We start from the raw sequence: 14,142 nt of genomic DNA, 5'->3' as shown, positions 1-14,142 counted from the left end.
TATCTCTGTGGTCCTTAGCGCCATATAACCGTCAATAAAATGTGTTGAGTGCATCGTTAAATAAAACATTTCCTTCCTTAATTCTTACACATTAAGCGTCCATGCCAAATAAAAGGAAATAAGATGGGGTGTTTTTTTTAAAATTCAGATAAAAACTGTGCTAGTATAGTTTGAAGATTGTTACCAAAAATGAGGAACATAATAAATAAAAAACAAATAATTAAAGAAAACTGTTACTATCATTATGTTTTTATTTTACTGTAAAGGTCACCTGTTTCAAATTTCATTTTCATCTAAGATGTCATACCTTACGCAGATTAGTTGTCATCAACACGATACAGACTACGTACATCTCAGTTGACTATATCTCAGATCGTACAAATATACATTTGTATACTTAACTTTTTTTTAAATATTTGTTTTAAATATTTTTAATTTTTTTTTATCCCACTACCCCCTTTCCTTTCTCTCCTTTGAATTCCATCTCATTTCTTCCCGGTCTGGCAACTCCTCCTATCTTTCAACTTCTTTCGCTGTCCACCTCCACATCCCAGTCCTTGTCTCTCCAACCGCGAGACAGGTGCTTGTCTCTTGTGGCTATCTGTGCCACACGCCTGCCATTCCCCATCAGCTTTTAGCTGTGGGCTTAGTCTGACCACTTCGGGGAGTGTTCAGTAGTTACGTCTGGCATTGTTAAGAGGCACTTGCAACCACCTACTATGCACCCCTACTACCGGCGGTCGTTAGTTAGTGCCGTGGGTCAGACCAGCTTCATTAGCGGCAGATGACGAGGATGACAGGTAGGCAATGGTGTGGACAGCTCAGAAGACAGAGTCGGAAGAAACTGACAGAAAGGGTTGAAACAGATTGAAATCGTGGGAGAAATTAGAAAGTTTTTTTTTAATATTAAGATTATGAGAATGATAGGCAGAGGGTGATAGATGAGAAAGATGAATGAATGTGTGAGCCAGCTTTGACAGGATTTGAACCACTGTCGTCAGCTTGATTGTCCAGCAGCTTATCCACTAGACCACGGAGCTCACTTAACTTAAGAATAGCGTACCGGCCTCGGTGGCGTCGTGGCAGGTCATCGGTCTACAGGCTGGTAGATACTGGGTTCGGATCCCAGTCGAGGTTTGGGATTTTTAATCCAGATACCGACTACAAACCCTGAGTGAGTGCTCCGCAAGGCTCAATGGGTAGGTGTAAACCACTTGCACCGACCAGTGATTCATAACTGGTTCAACAAAGGCCCTGGTTTGTGCTATCCTACCTGTGGGAGTGCAAATAAAAGATCATTTGCTGCTAATCGGAAGAGTAGCCCATGTAGTGGCGACAGCGGGTTTCCTCTCAAAATCTGTGTGGTCCTTAACCATATGTCTGACGCCATATAACCGTAAATAAAATGTGTTGACTGCGTCGTTAAATAAAACATTTCTTTCTTTCTTTAAGAATAGCGTTGATAATAATTTACTCCGAACTCAATGATGGCGAAAGCAATTCATCAAGCAGATAAATAGTCATCAACACTATAAAGATTACACATCTCAGTTGACAATATGTCCGATGGTACAACTATATACTGAACTTAGATAGCGTAAATAATTATCTACTCCGAACTCATGATAGCGAAAGATTATAGTTTACAAACATCACAGTTGACTATATCTCAGATAGTACAGCTATATACTGAATTCACGATAGCGTACATAACAGTGATGACAAATCGTTAATCGAGGTGTGTAAAACAAGTGGAGTAAGAAGATTTAATAATGGCTGCACGTCTGATGACTGTTCCGGAAAGTTGACTTCTGTGAGCCTCGTGGACGACAGCACAGCTGATTTGATTATAGTACACATGGCCGAACTAGTCGAGCACAGTGTAGTCGAGCACAGTGTCTTTATTTTTAGCACTCGCTTGAGGTGTTTCCTCTGAGTGAACTACCAAATGTTTTCGCCGATGATTAATTAATCAATGTGCTCTAGTGAGGTTAACAAAACAAACTTTCGTCTTGAACCACCCCCCCCCCACCCCCCCCCCCACCCCCCCAGTGAACTGCTATGTTTTTGGATGTATATTCGTCAAACTGTTTGTTAGCTTTGTATTTTATCCGTTTTACTTGTAGATGAAGAAGAAGTTTGTTTTGTTCACCACTTGATGGGTTTTTCTCCTTCCAACCAGTGCACAGACACAACTGGTAAAAGGCCGTGGCATGTCGAGGCATTTCCCTGTCTGTGGTAGGTGTAAAACTTGCACCGACCAGTGATCCATAACTGGTTGAACAAAGGCCATGGTTTGTGCTATCCTGCCTGTGGGAAGCGCAAATAAAAGATCCCTTGCTGCTAATCGGAAGAGTAGCCCATGTAAGCGGGTTTCCTCAAAATCTGTGTGGTCCTTAACCATATGTCTGGCGCCATATACCGTAAATAAAAAAATGTAGTGGGTTTCCTCTGTTGACTCAAAACGCCCTCACACACAAAGCTAAAAGACAATCGTCGGCGAAATAACAAAAGGTCGTAACTACGCTTTTGGCGAGAAATCACTTTTTGGAATTTCCAGTTAGAATGTTCATATTCTGCTTTTGTCAAAAGATCGTAGCTATCAGTTTATTAGAAAGTGGTTGACTGTCACATGACAAATAGTCGTATTATAACTGGTCCATGAAACAAAATGACAAAACGTCGTATCTACAAAGCGGGAAGCTAGAGTGTGGACATGACGCTCAACACTGCATTATGTTCACACATTACATGGATTACATGTAAATAAAACCAGTTAATTACACCTGATTGTATGTATATTTAATCCATGTATAGATCTTGCCTCATTCCTTCAACCTGTGTTAAATTCTAGATCAAAATGTCGTAACTGACATTTTCAACGACATTTCAGGTGTAAAATGTCGTAAGTACACTTGTAGACCTGACATATATGGTACACCCACTATTAAGTAGTTATCACTATTAACTGTTAATATGTTCGCATAACAACGACTATAACAAAATAACGTATTTTTCCAAAAATATTCAGTTTTTTTGCTCTCCTGTAAAATTTTAAAAAGTGTAGTTACGAGGTTTTGTCATTTCGCCGACGCAATGTTGGTATACAAAAGACGTGGCAGACAAAATATTCAAACATTTTAAAGAAACAAACTGGAACAACACAAATGATAAACAGATGACGAACTGCACTAGATTACACACACCAATGACACATAACGGGTTAACTTGTCCAAGAAAATATATATGAAAACCGAAAGACAACATTTATATGTGAAATGGAAGAAAGTATAAAAAAGCAAATGCTAACTAACACTAACAGAAACTTGCGCACAAACCAAACCAAAATTTGTAACTACATGTATATAGGTCTTTATCTGAACGTTGGGACAAGACGTAGCCCAGTGGTAAAGCGCTCGCTTGATGCGCGGTTGGTTTGGGATCAACTGGTTTATCAAATGCCGTGGTATGAGCTAGCCTGTTTGCGGGATGGTGCATATAAAAGATCCCTTGCTGCATTAGGAAAAATGTAGCGGGTTTCCTCTGATGACTTCGTGTCAGAATTACCAATTGACATCCAATAGCCGATAGTTAATTAATCAATGTGCTCCAGTGGTGTCGTTAAACAAAACAAACAAACTTTTATGTGAACGGCGAAATAATTATCGCATTCATATTGTATTTCTGTACAAAGTAGAGTCAAACGGATGTTTTGAGATGGTCGCAACTGATGCCTTGAAACACCAGTGTTTCGTCTTCTGGACAGCCACGCCCACGGTGATCCATCGTTCCTACTTTGAAGGATGAACGTCACTGACAAAAGGAGACTTCAGAACCAATATGAACCAAGTGGACCTTTTCTATTTTGTTTTTGCACCACCAGAAACTCCATGTGTATAAACCTGTATGTTTTAATTCTGAAAGCGGACCAAATGTAGTCTAATTATTTTAGTAAACACATGTCGTTAAATAACTATTCGTTTCCTTTTTTAGTGCAAGAATATCAAAATAAATATTCAGGCTCGATTCCAGGGATTTGTGAGGGGGAAGGGGGTGTTGTGGCGCCAGACAGGGTAAGAGGTGTTTGAACAGGTTTTTATTATTATTAATTATTATTATTATTATTTTTTCTTTGTTTACGTCGGTGAGAAAAAAAGGGGTTGTGTGTGTATGCCCCCCCCCCCCCCCCACCCACCCCTTTTTCTGCGCCAGATATTTAACAGTTTGCTGGCTCTCTGAATGATTGGCCTTTCACTCGTAAATATATTGACAAAATCGAACATGAAAAGATAAAATCCACATTCATTAATCTGGTTAATTAGCTTTAGAAATGATCCAGATGACAATCTTTAAACTTTACAGGTTGCACTATACTAAATCAAACAGCATCTCACCGGTCAGGTCAAAGTTCGAATTACCCTCAAACGTGCACCGAATGCCTCCGTGACTGTTATTGGTGAAATATCTAATAGGACTTGTCATAAGGTGGTGTTTTATCGGAGTACTAAATCCATACAGTTTGATTTGAACTAGCAGCAGTGTAACAGGGCCCGTGCTCATACAACTTTACAACTAAGACTGTATGTAATTTGCATGGAAGGAAGGAAGGAAGGAAGGAAGGAAGGAAGGAAATACTTTATTTAACGACGCACTCAACACATTTTATTTACGGTTATATGGCGTCAGACAAATGGTTAAGGACCACACAGATATTGAGAGAGGAAACCCGCTGTCGCCACTTCATGGGTTACTCTTTTCGATTAGCAGCAAGGGATCTTTTATATGCACCATCCCACAGACAGGATATCATATACCACGGACTTTGTTACACCAGTTGTGGAGCACTGGCTGGAACGAGAAATAACCCAATGGGACTACCGGTGGAGATCGATCCTAAACCGACCGCGCATCAAGCGAGCGCTTTACCACTGGGCTACGTCCCGCCCCCCGTAATTTGCATGGCGTTGGCAGGACTTTAAAGTCTCATACCCGCAAGTCTTGATTCCAGACTCATCGTTTTATTAACACGGGATCTAAACACAAGATTCTCAGACCCTCTAAAGCCACGGCAACGCCATTTACAAAAAGTATGAGTGTGACGTCATTGGATATGTTTTATTTAACGACACACTCAGTGACGTCATTGGAGATTTCAGTCCAGACTCCGGAGTTTTATAAGCACGGGCTCGTGCTTAAATTTTTTTTTAGAGTCCACACTCAAGCTCAAATGATGTCACATGCATGCGATTTATATGGCGTTGTCATGACATTAATGTCTCAGACTCTATTAGGGTCTCGAGTCTAGACTAAACGTTTTACATGCACCAGTAACATTAACTAACATAGAAGTTACATTTTTATGCACAACTGCCAAAAAAGATGGCCAAGGCTGCTGCTGCCTGTTATATTAGAAACAATTTTAACCGATGTTTTCCCCAGTTGGTTTTAAGGGTGAGTTCCAATTCCAAACACATTTGTCATTCAAATGTCCATGCAAGGTTCAGGCATGTCGAACCTGGGCCCAGATTCTGCTGTGGCCATTGACTGATCTTAAGGTTGAAGGTAGCCCGAGTTTGAAGGGAGAGTTTGTTAAAGGGGACAATTTTGCCTATTTACATGTATATTATGTTTGACGTACACATGCTAATTATATATAGTGTATGTTGACAATTAACTAATCATTGCCATCTGTCGGGGCTTGTTTTGTGATATGTATTCGTAGGCTTCATTAGAGAATTATAGACAGTGCTACCATGTCATAAATGAAGATTTATTATGGAGCGTAATTACCAACGAGCAACATAATTACAATGTACCAGTAAATTGAAATACTGTAAACCATGCGGAAATAACGGGTTTTGATTGGAGACTAAAAGAAGACCCATGCCTCGTTAATCTGTGAACCCCGGAGTCAGCTGAGTTCAAACATTATCAGGAAACCGTAGGCCTAATTATAATATTCGTGTAACATTCCAATCTCGTTATCGTGATAATTAACAAGCGCATTATAGTAAACTACTCTTAAAGTCGCACACCAATTCGATTCCAGGAAGCAGGGAGTGGGCACTCGCGGACTATTTGACTGGTACCATAGTGTTCTTTCATATCCCATTAATTTAACGTTAAAGGAAGGAAATGTGTTATTTAACGACGCACTCAACACATTTTATTTACGGTTATATGGCATCGGGCCACACATAGAGAGAAAACCCGCTGTCGCCACTTCATCGGCTACTCTTTTTGATTAGCAGCAAGGGATCTTTTATATGCACCATCCCACAGACAGGATAGAACATACCACGGCCTTTGTTACACCAGTTGTGGAGCACTGGCTGAGACGAGAAATAGCCCAATGGGCCCACTAACGGGAATCGATCTTAGATCGATCGCACATCAGGCGAACGCTGTACCAGTGGGCTACTTCCCGCCCCTAATTTAACATTAAGACGCAAAAACCAGTCTAGCAAGCGATCGGAGCGCTTGCCCTCCTGAACATGACTTGGGTTTAGATTATGCCCAACTATTGTAATGTTGGTTTTAATTACATGGTTATAAAATAGGTCCATGTTGCTATTCAGTAGCTTATGTGGTGGCAGTGTCGAAATAATCGTTCGTTAGACAGCAAATAGCCATAGTTATTTTCCTATGTCCGATTGGTTGTCCATAAAGAAGACGAACAAAAGGCCTGGGGCTTATAAAACTTTTTAAAGTCTAGACTCTAATAGTCTAGACTCTGAGGCAGTAATGTCATGACAACGCCATACAAATTGTATGTGTGTGACGTCATTAGAGATTAAGTCTACCCCAAGTTCAGCCAGCGAACGTTTCGCTAACGTTCGCGAACTATTTGATTGGTTCACGATGTGGCCAATTGGTTTAACGTGAAGCACACAAACCAGTCTAGCGGACGTTTCCCGCTCAGTCTGGCTGAACGAAGCCTTGGACTCTATAAAAGTTTTATATGCACGGGGCCTGCAAGAAGAAGAAAAAGAAATTAATATGAATGACAAAATCGTATCTCTGCACAAGGCAGAGTCGAAAGGATATTTTAAGCAAAGTCGTGATTGCTTCCATGATCCATTGTCAGTTGCTCGTCCTCAGGAAAAGTACGATCTACATGTCATTAACCTTGAATCTTAGACTCTGCAGTATATTAACAGCTTAAAATTCCGGTCTCTAATATATGCGTTTCGCTCAAATTAAATTTTATACGATACTTCCGGCGTGCTGCGAAGCGTCAACACGCTGAAGACTTCCAGTTGGCGCACTTATCGCTGGTGCTTTCAGGAAGGTGTAATTCACGGAGAACAAACTAGTAACGCCGTCTGCCAAACAGTCTATTGGCTGGCACTAAAATGCGCACCTGCATCTAAACGTTTTGTCTGGCGTGTGGTGTCGGTGCATCGTGTCTGATAGTGATATAAGATTAAAAAAAAAAAAAAATCCACTCTTAACAGATTGCCTTAATTGTGATGGTATCTTGGTCAATTTCCACTGTATAAAACAGATGCTATAAAATATATATAGGAAATTTATATCACGTGCTGTTAATCGCGGATGGATCTAGCCACAGACCACAATTATTTACGCTGTATGGTTATTTTCAGCGTTAATGGCTATAGTATAGCACTTTTATTAATATCAGTAGGCCAGCGGATTTTGGGGTCAACAAACCCTGAAAAAGACAACCCCTGGGCTGCGTTCAACCAGACCGAGCGGAAAAAACGTCCGCTACACTGGTTTTGTGCTTCACAGTAAATAAAACGGCTACGTTGGGAACGAATCAAATAGTTCGCGAACGTTAGCGAAACGTTTACTGGCTGAACTTGGGGCTGTTGTCCGGCTCTTTTTCGCAGGATATAGGTTTAAACATCCCAAATACCATCATTTTACATAAACAGAACTACATTTACATGGGCTGGAATTACCAGAAAATATATTTAATGTTAACAAGTTACACATAAAAAAAAGAAAACTACATACTGTCCCCTGTCAACTTCAGTCTAAGATACTCAACAACGAAAGTTTAGCAAATATCTTTGACGTCTAAATTTGCCATGGTTGAATAAACTTAAACGAAAACCAGGTCCTCCTGTTGTGTTAGGGCAAAGATTGATTAGTTATGTTGTTTGTAAATGGTAAACATTTCAGATGTGAATACTAATTAATTAAAATAGGTTAATTTATAAATGTTATGCCATTTCTTTTAACATTAGCTAAACTTTCGTTGTTGAGTATAGTTGTCACTTTAAAGCTGTCTGCCATGAAACAATCACAGTCGAAAAGCAGACGACTTGCGCAGATATATGCATTATGGACTACGTATCCACATACGGATTACAGACAAATGGAAACGTTAACGTTGTTTTTGTTTTTCTAACGACACGACTAGAGCACATTGATTTATTAATCATCGGCTATTGGATGTCAAACTTTTAGCAATTTTGACATATAGTCTAAGAAAAGAAACCCGTTATATTTTTCCATTAATAGCAATGGATCTTTTATATGCACCATCTCTTTAACACTGGACTACACGGACAAATGAAATTTGCGTCTAAATGTGTATCAGTCATTGTTTGCGGGTGTGGGCGGGACGTAGGCCAGTGGTAAAGCGCCCGTCGTTGGGCTCATTCCCGATTCCCGTCGTTGGGCTCATTGGGCTATTTCTCGTTCCAGCCAGTGTACCACGACTGGTATATCAAATGCCGTGGTATGTGCTATCCTATCTGTGGGATGGTGCACATAAAAGATCCCTTGCTACTAATGGACAAATTTAGCGGGTTTCCTCTCTAAGACTATATGTCGAAATTACCAAATGTTTGAGATCGAATAGCCGATTATTAATAAATCAATGTGCTCTAGTTGTGTCATTAAACAAAACAACCTTTTTTTGTTTTTTGTTTGCGAGTGCGAATTTTCACAGCCCATTACTCCTTTGGATGAAACAGTAATCAGCAGAGAGAGTCGATGCTTATTTGTTTGTTACTGAGAGATTTCTTTTATGTAAACATTTAAGGACAATCGTAGCCCACTTTATTTTGACACGGAGTCAGATGTGCATACAATGCAGGAAAACCCAATCAAAGAGTCGGCCAGTCGCCTATAGTTGCAACTCTGCAATATCCTGAAACTCAATGATCCAATGGTGTTTGGTTTAAGTTGATCTATCAACCACTGACCTTGGTGGTCAGGTCTTGGAGTAAACACCTATCAGTCATCTAAAGTGAATCACGAAGAGTTGGGCAAGCTTTAGAGTGTAAACAATAGGCTACCGGGGATCACGGTTTTCTCTCTCAGGTACAAAGTATGAGCGAACCGTTCTTCATAAAAAAAATTACATTTTGGGATTTGGTGACAAACTAACTTACACTTATATACTCGTTTACAACGTCAATAGTGGCTAAATATACAGTAACTGTATCATAGTTGCTAAATATACAGTAAGTGTATCGTGGGGGGAAATCGTTTATTGTCCTGTCATCAAGTACCTATGATCACAGTAATTCGTGTTTCTTTGACGATCTGTAAGGAATATAGTGTCTTTAAGTAGCCGGTATTTTCAGTTTGCCAGTCTAATTCGTGTTTCTGTGACGATCTGTAAGGAATATAGTGTCTTAAAGTAGCCGATATTTTCAGTTTGCCAGACTAATTTGTCTTTCTGTGACGATCTGTAAGGAATATAGTGTCTTTAAGTAGCCGGTATTTTCAGTCTGCCAGTCTAATTCGTATTTCTGTGACGATCTGTAGGAATATAGTGTCTTAAAGTAGCCGATATTTTCAGTTTGCCAGTCAAATTCGTATTTCTGTGACGATCTGTAGGAATATAGTGTCTTTAAGTAGCCGGTATTTTCAGTTTGCCAGTCTAATTCGTGTTTCTGCGACGATCTGTAAGGAATATAGTGTCTTTAAGTAGCCGGTATTTTCAGTTTGCCAATAGTGTCTTTAAGTAGCTGATATTTTCAGTTTGCCAGACTAATTCGTATGTCTACGACGATCTGTAAGGAATATAGTGTCTTTAAGTAGCCAATATTTTCAGTTTGCCAGACTAATTCGTGTTTCTGTGACGATCTGTAGGAATATAGTGTCTTTAAATAGCCAGTATTTTCAGTTTGCCAGGCTAATTCGTGTTTCTGTGACGATCTGTAAGGAATATAATGTCTTTAAGTAGCCAGTATTTTCAGTTTGCCAGACTAATTCGTGTTTCTGTGACGATCTGTAAGGAATATAGTGTCTTTAAGTAGCCAGTATTTTCAGTTTGCCAGACTAATTCGTGTTTCTGTGACGATCTGTAGGAATATAGTGTCTTTAAATAGCCAGTATTTTCAGTTTGCCAGGCTAATTCGTGTTTCTGTGACGATCTGTAAGGAATATAGTGTCTTTAAATAGCCAGTATTTTCGGTTTGCCAAACTAATTCGTGTTTCTGTGACGATCTATAGGAATATAGTGTCTTTAAGTAGCCAGTATTTTCATTTGCCAGACTAATTCGTGTTTCTGTGACGATCTGTAAGGAATATAGTGTCTTTAAGTAGCCGGTATTTTCAGTTTGCCAGACTAATTCGTGTTTCTGTGACTATCTGTAAGGAACATAGTGTCTTTAAGTAGCCGGTATTTTCAGTTTGCCAGTCTAATTCGTGTTTCTGTGACGATTTGTAAGGAATATAGTGTCTTAAAGTAGCCGGTATTTTCAGTCTGCCAGTCTAATTCGTATTTCTGTGACGATCTGTAGGAATATAGTGTCTTTAAGTAGCCGGTATTTTCAGTTTGCCAGACTAATTTGTGTTTCTGTGACGATCTGTAAGAAATATAGTGTCTTTAAGTAGCCGGTATTTTTAGTCTTGCAGTCTAATTCGTATTTCTGCGACGATCTGTAAGGAATATAGTGTCTTTAAGTAGCCGGTATTTTCAGTTTGCCAATAGTGTCTTTAAGTAGCCGATATTTTCAGTTTGCCAGACTAATTCGTATTTCTACGACGATCTGTAAGGAATATAGTGTCTTTAAGTAGCCAGTATTTTCATTTGCCAGACTAATTCGTGTTTCTGTGACGATCTGTAGGAATATAGTGTCTTTAAGTAGCCAGTATTTTCATTTGCCAGTCTAATTCGTGTTTCTGTGACGATCTGTAGGAATATAATGTCTTTAAGTAGCCAGTATTTTCATTTGCCAGACTAATTCGTGTTTCTGTGACGATCTGTAAGGAATATAATGTCTTTAAGTAGCCAGTATTTTCAGTTTGCAAATAGTGTCTTTAAGTAGCCGATATTTTCAGTTTGCCAATAGTGTCTTTAAGTAACCGGTATTTTCAGTTTGCCAATAGATAGTGTCTTTAAGTAGCCGATATTTTCAGTTTGCCAGACTAATTCGTATTTCTGTGACGATCTGTAAGGAATATAATATCTTTAAGTAGCCGGTATTTTTAATTTACCAGTCTAATTTGTGTTTCTAAACGATCTGTAAGAAATACTGTATCTTTAAAGCCGCACACCCTAGTTCCATCCAGCGAAAATAAATTATAATTTGGTTAATCTACAAACCTGTAACACACTTAGATCACGTTTTTATCAAATGGAGTGAAAAAGCAGGTTTTATATCGATAAATACCATGGGAATCCCCATGTCCCAATTGCTTGAAATAATTTTGAAAGTTAGTATTCTGATGTAGATGTCGCTCGAAGCACAACAATGCCTACGTCACGACAAATCTCACAGAGTGCGCACAGACCTCTCCTGGACATGTTCCAACTGTTCTGTCCTGGTTGTATCCCCTCTCCAGATATCGTAAGACTTAGCAAAATTATTGGTTTTAAGGGTTTGTAACGTTTTGTATTGAGACACTTACTTGTCTGAACTTTATTGTTACTGAAAATGTTCACGAACTGTGAAAAAAAATCTCACAAATGAACAACAACAAATCGGATGTTGATTGCGCGAACCGTGCACGAGAAAAAACCAAACCGAACCAAAATGATAACGGTCACGTGGTATACCAACGTCTGTGACATTGAAATGGAAATATCCCGTCTAAAAATAGATTAGACCTTGTCTGCTCAACGGTTTTTTCTCAAACGTGCGTCCGTTTTTAAGAAATAAGAAAAATGCATTTTGTGGTATTACAAAAACCAGGATTACCAGGATTACCAAAAAACACTTCAGGTGAATGGAAATGTATATTCTAAATATTAAACGGTAAGTAAAGTGCAATTTTATCTGTGAAAAAATGGGTTTAATAGCGAAAAACAACGCCGTAATGGTTAACAACTAGCCGTAACTAGGGTGTGTCCCTTTAAGTGGCCGGTATTTTCAGTCCTCGGGTAGAGTTAATATATATCGCGCGATACAACAAACGGCACATGAACTTGAAGGCCAATACGATATTAACATCCAGTTCCTTCTCCGTCTGGATGCAACAGTACAAAAATGTGTGTTTTGTTTAACGACACCACTTGAGCACAGTGATTTATTAATCATCCGCTATTGGATGTCAAACGTTTGGTAATTTGTACATATAGTCTTAGAAAACAAGTTACATTTTTCCATTAATAGCATGAATCTTTTATATTCATCATCCCAAAAACAGGATAACACATACCACGGCCTTTGATACACTAGTCGTGGTGCACTAGATGGAACGAGAAATATCCCAATGGGACCACCGACGGGGATCGATCTTAGACCGAACGAACATCAGGCAAAAAACCAACATCGTAATCCAAGATACTATTCCGTATAGTATGTAGTATACTCTACGGAACTGTACCTTATCTTGCGAAGATATACAAAAAGGTAAACGATTTTGTAACTATAGAACAATAAAGCAGTTTTTTTCTAACTTTAAAGAACATTTTGAAAATAACTACAAAGCATCTCTAAGCAGCTTTCTAATTTTGTTAAAGAACATTTTGAAAAAAAAGCAGTAAAGCAATTAACATTTTGAATATTAAATAGTTTTTATTATATAACATTTAGTGAAATATCTTAAAATATCAGTGAAATAAAAGAGTTATCAGTCAGTCAGTGACGATAACACATTTTAGAGTGAAAATTTCACTAGTTCACTCTAAAATGTGTTATTGTCACTGTAGAAAGTGATGTCTTCACCATAAGAAAGCACGGAACTATTTTGCTGCTGGCATTTTAAAAATAAAAGTAAATTGCCATTATAATAATAAATAGAACATTTCATGGTTTTTGTCAAATATGATTTATATCTCATCTCGTGAAGTTTCCAATCATATCACACTCGTCGAGCAAGCGCGACTCGTGAGATATGATTGCAAACTTCACTCTATGAGATATAAATCATATTTGACAAAAAACATGAAGTATTCTCTATGTATTTTTCATTTGTTTTAACCAGTTTGTCTGCTTTTTGGATAGCATCAGCCGTGGACCCAGGAGGAAGGTGTTGCTGGTGCGCACCCTCACGTGTTTTACAGTGCCCCCTCTCCCCAGTCGTTAGCACATGAATACGATGCATTACATCCTTGTCTAACCAGTTTATTTCATCATTTACTCATGTAAAATAAAATCACAGCTACATTTATCAGAAATATGTAGCCCAGTGGTAAAGCGCACGTCTGATGCGCGGTCGGCTAGGATCGATCCCCATCGGTGGGCCCATTGGACTATTTTTCGTTCCAGCCATTGCACCACGACTGGTATATCAAAGGCCGTGGTATGTGCTATCCTGTCTGTGGGATGGTGCATATAAAAGATCCCTTGCTACTAATGAAAAAATGTAGCGGGTTTTCTCTCTATGACTGTCAAAAATTACCATGTTTGACATCCAATAGCTGATGATTAATAAATCAATGTGCTCTAGTGGTGTCGTTAAAGGGACACGCCCTAGTTGTTAACCATTACGCCTTTGTTTTTCACTATTAAACCCATTTTCTCACAAATAAAATTGCTCTTTACTTACATTTTATTATTTAGAATATACATTTCCATTCACCTGAAGTGTTTTTTGGTAATCCTGGTAATCCTGGTGTTTGTAATACCACAAAATGCATTTTTCGTATTTCTTAAAAACGCACGCGCGTCTGAGAAAAAACCGTTGAGCAGACAAGGTCTAATCTATTTTTAGAGGGGATCTTCCCGTTTCAACGTCACAGACGTTGGTATACCACGTGATCGTTAT

This window comes from Gigantopelta aegis, chromosome 8 (genome assembly GCF_016097555.1).
Source record: "Gigantopelta aegis isolate Gae_Host chromosome 8, Gae_host_genome, whole genome shotgun sequence".
NCBI lineage: Eukaryota > Metazoa > Mollusca > Gastropoda > Neomphalida > Peltospiridae > Gigantopelta > Gigantopelta aegis.
The sequence above is the reverse complement of the archived record's forward strand: the minus strand, read 5'-3'. Positions refer to the sequence as shown.